A 10,000-nucleotide genomic window follows, 5' to 3' on the forward strand; every position below is an offset into this window, starting at 1 on the left:
AGACATTCTTTGTAAAAAAGTGGTAATTTGCAGGGTAGGCGGGATGGATTGAAATTGCACTTAAGCAGAAAACTAGTTCCTACATTCTTAAAATAGTGAGACAAGAAAACCACCCTAGGGCTAACATTATCATCTAAATACCTTTTAAGACACACAATTCCTTGAGTTTTAATTAAAGATTCAGGGCGAGGCATTTTGAGGGTACCATCTTGATATTCACTAGTTAAGGCTAATCTCTTGATTTTGTGTTTGCCTCTGCACACAAAATTGCATATCACAGAATTTATGTTTTTAATTATATCCTTATCAAAGGAAATAAGAGAGGGTCGAGACATAAACTTAGGCATAGCGAATGTTTTGACTCATTGAATTTTACCAATTAGTGATTATGTTTCTCCATTGCCAGCAACTTAAAGAGTTTTTTGATGACATTAAAGTTAAATCAAAGTGGAGCTCTTTACTTTTCTACTGATCATAAGTAAAAAAGATATCCAGTATTTCAATAGGCTCGTTCACCTTGTTTATATCGAGAACTTTGTGATTTCGATAAGAACTTCCTAACCAGTAGGCTTCTTTTTTGTCCTTATTAAGTTTAAGCCCTGAACATCGACCATATGTGTTCAATAAGGAACTAACAGAATCATAAGATTCTTTATCAGGTAAACAGTTTGTGAAGTCACCGGCGAAGGCGATGCATTTAATTTCTTTGTCTTCTACTACTGCCTTTTAAATCTTGATTCTGTTTGATAGCGGCAAGTAGGGTTTCCAAAGCTGAAATAAATAAATAGGGCGAGAGAGGATCTCCCTGTCTAACCCCTCTTCCGATAGAAAAAGCGGAGTTGCTACGCCATTATTCATACTTCAACTCGACATATTAGTATAAAAAAGACGAACCCACTTATTAAATGATTCTCCAAAACTGAAATTTTCCAAGGTCTTGAAAAGAAAGATCCAATGCTTTCATAAAGTCAATGGTTACCACGAGACCGGGAAGATTGTATAACTTTGTGTAGTCCGTAAAGATGTACCTTCCTTTTTACATATTCACATTGATCAGCACTAATTAAATCAGAAAGAATTTTCTCAAGTCTTAATGTTATTGCTTTGGACGCGATCTTAGCATCCACATTTAACAAAGAAATGGGTCCCCAATTCGCAACAATCTTTTACTCTTGTTTTTTAGTGTTTTTAGTTTTTATTAGTTTTTATTAGTTTTTTAGTTTTTATTAAAATAATACCTTATTTTTGGGAGTTTGCAAATTCTCCTTTTTCAAAAGAGCTGTTTAAGGAGTCGACTAAGAGATGTTCTAAGATTGGCCAAAATACTTGATAAAATTCTGCTGTCAAGCCATCGTTACCTGGCGATTTTCCGTTTTGAAACGTTTGTAGAGCTTTAAAACACTCCGCCTTTGTAAGAACCCCTTCGCAAATTTGTTTAGCGTCTTCATTTAAAGTTGGTAAACGACATTGGTCAAGAAATGCATTGCTTGCATTGTTATGATTGGGTGAGTCGCGGTTAGAATACAATTCAGTATAGAAATCACACAATTCTGATAAAATTAATTTAGGATTAGTTATAAATTTACCGTCTTTGTCAAAAAGGTTGCGGACGTAGGAGTTGCTCATCTTTCTACATTCTAAATTTAAGAAATATTTGTTATTTTTATCACAGTGTTCATACCAGTTGGCTCTAGAACGAGTAACATTGCCTTGAATAATACAATCGTACAGTGAGTTGTACTCAGATTTGATCGTTTTTAGCTGTATAGCATTATTTTCTATCGGAATAGTGTCAAAAATCTCATGGCGTTCTTTCAATTTATTCTCGATTTCACAAAGACGGCTTCTCCTTTCTCTTGCTTTTGTTTTGGTATATTTCATTGTTACTTGTCTTGTTTTATATTAATTAAATCCCACAAAAGGCCTTTGTCTAACACATCACTAAATTCTACTAATCACGTAGGTAAATACTTTTAAAGCTCATCTTAAGACCCATCCTCGGAGACCCAGGGGCAGATCGCGGAGACAAGGGGAAGTCTAAACTGGCAAAAGAAAACTTTAAACAAATCCCGCACACTTGGAAATAACGCTACTGTAACGATACCTGCGAAAGGTTCAGCGTATTTCTCCGCCGATATTCCGAACGATTCCCTGTACATTTTGTGCTATGATTGAGACATTTCTCGGTAGCCTCGCAGCTCCTACAAGGTCTCACCTGATTGGAGACCACCCTTGAGGTTTAACAAAAGAACAAATAACAGAAACAATGGCCCTTTTGTTTTAGGCCTAGGGTAACAGAAACAATGGCCCTTTTGTTTTAGGCCTAGGGTCCATTGTTTCTGTTATTTGTTCTTTTGTTAAACCTCAAGGGTGGTCTCCAATCAGGTGAGACCTTGTAAGAGCTGCGAGGTGACCCACTTTTCTCTTCGAGCAAAACCTTGCCAAACGAACCAGGCGAGTATGGCGATCAAATGATTTCCGTGTAGGAATACGAAACGACTTGCCTGCTGACCTCTCATTGGGCAGAAAAACATAAAGAATTTCTGGCACCAATCAGAATTGAGAATTACCCCGACTGTCTGGAACTGGCTGGTAAGAACGTGTCCCCAGGGGCTCTTCTCGCCCCACTATGCTTTTCTTTGTTGCCATTTTCTTTTACCGGTTTAGACTTCCCCTTGCTTCCGCAATCTGCCCCTGGGTCTCCGAGGATGCTTAAGACCTTTCTTTTTAGACATGCATATACTTAACAGAGATTTTAATAATACTTGCCCTTATTATTTATCAATTAGTTTTTACCACATTGTATATATATATTCTTAATTTATTACTCCTTGCCATATTATTAGTTAGATATTTATCTATTATTTCTCGTATTTATAACTTAAGAATGCGCATCTGATCATAGTCATGTTTATAAGATGCGCACTAGAAATGAATAAATTATTATTATTATTATTATTATTATTATTATTATTTTTATTATTATTATTATTATTATTATTATCATTATTGTTATTAGGGAACGTTGTCTTTTATAAGGTTGATATATTCTGGATCTTCTAACAGGCTAGAATTCAATTTCCAATATGATGGTCCAGTTGGTTGCTTTTCAACACTGTTAACCTGGAGCACTATAGCGGCGTGGTCTTTGTGACGAAGCAATGAATGTAGCGGTATTGGAGGAACTAAACTATATTTAAACTGTTCAATAAGGGTTACAATGGAGGTCAAAAGGTGAAAAGGCGAAAACGTGTTCCGTCTTAATGACGTAAGCAATCACGGAATCTACATACAGCCACGACTGCTGACCGGAAACCACCGTGCATAACAAATAAGAACTGACAAATATCAACAAATCAATTAAACATTCAGAGCACTGTTTAAACTATTCCACATCCTCCGGGGGCACGCAAATGTCCTTAACCAAGTCGGCAATTCTCCTGATAGCCTGTCGTTTAGCATCTCTTTGTGGTCTTCTCACAGGGTGTGGAGTTTGTACTGTGGCAGCTCTGTTCGCTGTGTGACTCACTTCCTTGGCCTGAATTTCTAGAGGGGGCAATCTTGTTATGGGGCAGTTTGTTGTTCCATTGGCGGGACGTACACGTCCATCGTGACCTCTGTTAATGGATGTGACAAGTGCTAGTTTCCAGTTTACTCTCGGGCTGTCATCGTGGATGAGAACTACAACGCCAACCCTCACAGATTCGGTGTTGACTCCTGATCTATTGTGTCACCCTAACGAAGGGAAGTGAGGTACTCGTGACGCCAACGTTGCCAAAAGTGTTGAATCAGTAAGGTGACACGTTTTGCTTTCCTCAGGAAATCTGCGTTCGATTGGTAGGTGGGATCACTCACTTCGTCGTTCTCTACTAGCGGATGTGGAAGTGACGTTATTCGTTGACCATAAAGTAGGTGTGACGGGGTTAGTGCCTCTGCATCCTTAATGTCTGAAGAAACATAGGTCAGGGGGTGGTCGTTGAGAATTGCTTCTACCTCGACAACAATTGTTTGAAGCGTGCACAGGTTGACTGCAGCTCTGCCGAGCACTTTCTTAATGGTTGATTTAGTGAGACCGATGAGACGTTCCCAAAAACCCCCATACGAATTGGCCCTCCAAGGAATGAACTGCCATTCAACTCCTTCCCTTGCAAGTGTTTCCTTGAGTGCATGAGATACAAGCAGTTCCTTTAGTTCATTGCATGTTTGCTGATAGGAATGTTGAACCATTGTCATATTAGTTTTCTTGGAAGAGATTTGCGACTTGCAAACCTGCGAAAGGCGAGTAAGAAGGCTTCAACAGTTACGTCTTCGACAACTTCAAGATGAATAGCTCTAGTTGTTGCGTAATTAAACAAACATATGTAGATCTTTGTTTCAATCCCAGCGTTTCGAACATACAGGGCTCCAGTGAAGTCCACCCCAGTGGCGTCAAAGGGCTGTGTTTGTTGCATTCTTGACTTGGGAAGGGGTGAAGGGTCTGGTGCATTGTAGGCTGCTCCTGAAACCCTTCTGCAGGTTACGCAGTTGTCAATTAAGGTTTTGACGCGTTGTTTGGAGGCAGAAGGAACCCAATAACGTTGACGCAAGGCGGTGAGTGTTGAGTTGACACCTGCATGAAGCTGCTTAACGTGGGTGGAGTGAATTACTTAGTCTGTGAAGTGGTCTTTGCTTGGTAGCAACAGAGGAAATTTGGCGTTGTCACTTAAGGGGGCGTTGTGTATCTTCCCGCCACAGCGTAAAAGACCACCGTCATCAAGGAATAGGCGAAGCTGACGTACTGAGGTTGTACGGTGTCGTACCTTTGAAAGGAGGTTGTCCACGTCGGCATGAAAAACAAGAGATTGACGATTCTTCGCCCATTTTGTCATGGCATGATCATATTCCACAGCTGTGACAGGACCTTGTTGGCTGTCTCTCAGTTTCAGTTTCAGTTTTTATTTTGTATTTTGCATAAAATATCACAAAGCTATGCAATGCTCGCAGTTAGCAATAGCTAGTCGAGGCGAGCATTGCTTACAAATATATTCCAGATAAAATGGTTACAAATACATAACTACACATTCACATAACAATAAATAAATAAATAAAATAAATTAGTTTTAGAATACAGTTAGTGCAGTGGAGAACAGCTTAAAACTTGTACAGTATAACATAAATAAACATGAAAAAAGTAATTTAAATTGAATAAATAAATTTTTAACTACATGACATACTAAACTAAGGAGTCAAAATTTGCCATTATTATCGAAACATCAATGTAATCATCATATTTTAGCAGTGTTTGGAAGAGGATATCACCAACATTATTTTTGGAGACTTCACAAGATATGCTATTCCAAATTTTAATCCCAATTCTTGAGAAAGATCTTTTTTGAATATCTATTCTCGAACGTTTAAGAAAATAATCTTCTCTTTGCGATGATCTCGTCTCGTAAGGATGAATATCAGCTTGATAGGTGAATAGGTTAAATCTATTAGTTGTCAAGTTGTTTGATACATCATGCATGCATCATCATAGCCACAGATTTAAAATAGAGCATATCTAAAGGAAGAAGACGAGAAGAAATGAAGAAAGGTATTGCATGAGATTTGTCATCAACAAAATACATTAGGCGAAGAGCTCGTTTTTGAAGGGTCAAAAGTTTAGTTCTATGAACGTTTGCAGTATTACACTACGCTGCTATACCATCTTCTATACTATACTTCTGGAGACGCTGGACAATCTGAGAACATAGGCAGTAATTCGAAGAAGCTTTGGTAAACTGCTAAAATCCGATTGATTGATCAGGTGATGAAGGCCTTGCTGTTGAGCTGGAACCGTGTTGTTTGTAGTAGACTCATCAGTAGAGGTTTCAATGGTGAATAAGTGGAGAACCTCTGTAGTAGGCCATGAAGGCCACTGTGATCGGTTTGGTAACCATGTGGGACCATACTTCCACAGTGGAGAGGTCTTAATTTGATCTGCTGTTATCCCTCTTGTGAGCAGATCAGAGGGGTTTTCGTTTGTGGGGCAGTACTGGAAATTGATGTCAGCTTTTTTACTTCTTGGATGCGATTGCTGATGAATGGCTTCAATATTTTGGTGCTGTTAAGCCAATGAAGGACGATCTGGTTGTCAGACCACAATGTGACCCTTGTAACTTGCAGTTGTTCTTGCAGATATGATGCCAAACGTGCAGCTGTCAGAGCTGCCATAAGTTCAAGTTCTGGAAGGGTAAGTTGCTTCCTTGTCGGAGCAACATGCGACTTTGCCATGGCAAGCGACGATTGGTTTCCATGTACTAAATAAGCAGCGGCTCCATAGGCTTTCTGGCTTGCGTCCGCAAAAACGTGTAGTTCTGTGTCGTTGCCGTCAACACAGACATCAGAAGTGAAGTAGCGACGCGGGAACTCAAGTTTGGTTGCATTTCCTATCTCCTTCGCTACAACACGCCATTTTTGATCAAGAGAGGGTGGAAGTGGTTCGTCCCAATCAGGGTTTTTTGTTATGATTTTTAATAGCAGGGACAATTGAACATATAGCAAGGACCAGCATGGCGGCTGCCATCTTGGCACGCTGTGCCAAGTCGGGATAGGTGTGGTAGGGGGTTGTCCCCCTCCCACTGCGGGGTAAGGGGGGCCTCCCCCAGAAAATTTTGAATTTGTGAGGCCTAATGGGTACCTTCGGGTAAAATACTGGTCGATTTTCCGCTTTATTTCCTTCGCGCTACGGCTGACCGTAACCGACTAACATGCACAGTGTCTCATTTTTGAAGAAATTTACTTCCGGCAGCCGTATTAGAGCCCGCCATAGCAATTTGCTTAAACTCCCTAATGACGAAAGCAGGGCGCGCCGATCAAATTGTTTTCTGTTACTTGATAACATCTTGTCATGAACTCCAAATCAGCTACACGTACATGTACGCAAATTGTGGTACAACTAACAATACCCAGTAGCAGAGAAATAAAGCACGATTTGGTTTAAGAAAATATTACATAATAAAATACAAATATCGGTTGACTATGTTCTTCATATTGAAAGAATCCTTGTACAACCTGCGCGTAAAATAGCCGGGACAAAAATAAAAATAGCAGAGTAAAGGTCCCGGCGTCCCGGCTTTAACAAAAACCCTGCCCAATCTATCCCTTCCTGCTGCAGTTCTTGTATCAGAATCTTGGCAGCAGCTGTGACCGGTTGGAGTAGGCCGAGTGGATCAAAGACCTTTGCTGTTTCTTGTAAAGCCTCTCTCTTGGTTGATAACGGATGGATAGAAGTTGCTTGCTTATATGAGAATTTTTGAACTCCATGACGTGAGATTGAAATCCACTGGTGACATCGTGTTCCTGGCATCTTGATAATAGTTGACTGCTGAACCATCATCACTTACTCCAGAGGCGAGGTCGTCCACGTACAGATTTCTTAACATATCTATGCTGACTTGGTCTGTAGACTGTGTGAGGTGTTTGTTGAGAGTGGCATTTAAGATGACGGGGGAGCTTGTGGCACCAAACATAACACACTTGAATCGGTATACAATGAATTCATTCTCCGAGTCATCTGCATTAGATAACCAGTAGAATCGTGTGGCATCTCGATCGGCTTCGTCAAGGTTTACATGTAAAAATGCCTTTTCAATGTCCACAGTTATGCCATACTGGATGGAGACGAAATCTTAGAAGTATACCAGTAAGGTCATTGAGCAGCGGAGGACCTGGCTGCCTGGCTGTAAGCAATCATTCAAGCTGGGTTGATCACCTTGTTTGAAACTGCAATCGTACACGATGCATAGAGGAGTTGTGGTGGAGTCCTTGTGGACAGCATGGTGGGGTATGTAGTGACATACTTGGTTGGTTGTATCTGGATCTTTCACCTTTTCAATGAAACCTCGAGACTGATGTCATTGTACAAGTGTAATTTCTCAGGATTTGCAGATAGTCGTCTGACCATGGAGCGAGTTCTCTGCTTAGTAATTTCTGCATTTGATGGTAAAGGGGGATGTTCTGGTCGCCATGACAACCTTGCACTGTACCGGCCGTCCTCCAACATAATAGACATGTCTTGATAATACTTCAGAAAGTCAGGCGTGTCTTCTGAGGAGTTTGGTAGAACACCAACTGATTCAATACGCCAGAAACGTTCCAAATCAAATTCTTCCTGTTGATGCTCGGTCACAACACTTAAAATAGAAGTGTTGAGGTTCTCTGAATGGTTGCTTTTGGAGAGGGGGCCCGAGAGGGGATACCCTATCTTTGATTTGGCTGCTGTGGGACCTGGACCCTTGATAACTTCGTTTCCCACTACATTCCAGTAATGATCCGCGCCGATTACAATATCAACTGTGAAAGGTGAATCATCAACGTTAACGTGTGCTAACGTCAGTCCCCTTAAATGCGGCAAGTCCCTTACATTGGCGCCAGTGTAAGTAGTGAGGGGTGCAGTGATTGTTGGTACAATGATCACGTCAGTGGGAATGGTCTCCTCTTGAGTGGTTTCAAGGCAAATGGTAGCAGTGTTAATGCGCTTAACAGACGATGTGTTTCCACCGAAAGTTGACAGGGATATTGCCTCTTGCGTTTCTGCTTTCAGATCAAGCTTGGCTGCCACATCTGATGTAAGGAAGGAGGGTTGAAGATCCCTCGGCATACCTTGCAGCGGTTCTTTGATTTGCATTTAGATACTGAATGACGATTATGACAGTTAAAGCATGCCCTTGCGTCACGTACAATTGAGTGTCTCTTTTCCTTATCTGTCACAACATTGCAGTCAGTTGGACTGTGTTCACCCTTACAAAAAAGGCACATTCGTTTGGTGGGGCGATCGCCACTGTTAGAGGCAGAAGCAGAAACAGGTGCACGAGGCCTTGAAGCCGTGAGAAATGTAGCAGTAGTAGCAGTTGTTGAGTTGCCACTGAATTCATAATCACAAGAAGTGTTATTTCCCCCCTGTAAGATTTCAATTTCATTCAAAATTGCCTTACGTATATTATCAAGTTGCCACTCCTTGTTTCCATTTGTCTTTGCTAGATTTCTCTTAATCCCGTTAGGTAATTTCTACTGAATGATAGGAACAAGAATGTCCCCATAAGTTTCTGTTTTCTTTCCTAGTGTCTCAAGTCCCCTGATGTGGGTCTCAATTGAGTCGTAAAAAAACCTTAAATTACTTAAATGATCGGTGGGTGATGATAGGTTCAGTAGTGCTTCCATGTGTGCGTTGATGATCTTGTGGGGTCGAGCGAATCTCTGTTCCAACAACTGCATACTCTTAGCGTAATTAGCTTTGGTTAATGGCAACCCGGCAATGACTCTTTCAGCTCCGTCACGTGACTACGCTCTCAAATAATTGAACTTTTGGACATCACTGATTGTAGAGTTATCGTGTACTGCAGACCGGAAAGTGTCCCAAAATGATTGCCATTCAAGCGGGTTCCCATTAAACGAGCGTAGTACAAGTTTAGGAAAACGGTTACTTTGAAATGAATGACTTGTACTCACCGGCGGCGATGTAATCAGTGAATTCTGTAATGAGGCGGATAGATTACAAGCGCGATCGTTACCTGGTGTTTCAGTCGACGGAATTGGGTTGAATTCTTGATTTTCTTGTTCCGTTTGCGACGTAGATGGAATGGATGGTTAATTTTCCTTTCCCATTTGGAGCGGTTGTGGTAAGGTATCGCCGGTATCTTGATGAGAAGACGCATGTTGACTAAAATTCTTGTTTGTGAGCTCGATGAACCGGTAACGCATACTTTCTCTAAGATAGGCCCATCTAGTTCCTCTGCTACGAGTATATCCTGCTCAAGATCCTCAGGTGTTTCCAGCAAAACTGCTATCTTGTCGTGAAATTCCTTAAGGGTTTGTCTCTTTTGCTTTAGTTGGTTGACGAATGACCTGAGTAGAGCGATCTGTGTGTCGGTAATTGTGTCCTTTGCTGTGTCATCGATTTTCTGTCTCAACTTAGTTACGCGCGCCTTGTGTGCTCTCCTTGACGCTAACAGTTTGGTTAATTCCTCCATCCTGGTCC

At 41.0% G+C, this 10,000-nt stretch overlaps 1 protein-coding gene and 1 pseudogene across 1 annotated transcript in view; one reads left to right on the forward strand and one right to left on the reverse strand.

Annotated features, from left to right (window-relative positions):
• LOC138013743 (NLR family CARD domain-containing protein 3-like) overlaps positions 1-10,000 on the forward strand; it is a 52,403-nt gene that overhangs the window by 35,261 nt on the left and 7,142 nt on the right. The window lies entirely within an intron of this gene.
• LOC138059584 (uncharacterized) lies at positions 3,386-4,227 on the reverse strand (annotated as a pseudogene).

The sequence above is a fragment of the Montipora capricornis genome, chromosome 8 (assembly GCF_036669925.1).
Source record: "Montipora capricornis isolate CH-2021 chromosome 8, ASM3666992v2, whole genome shotgun sequence".
In the NCBI taxonomy this organism is placed as follows: domain Eukaryota; kingdom Metazoa; phylum Cnidaria; class Anthozoa; order Scleractinia; family Acroporidae; genus Montipora; species Montipora capricornis.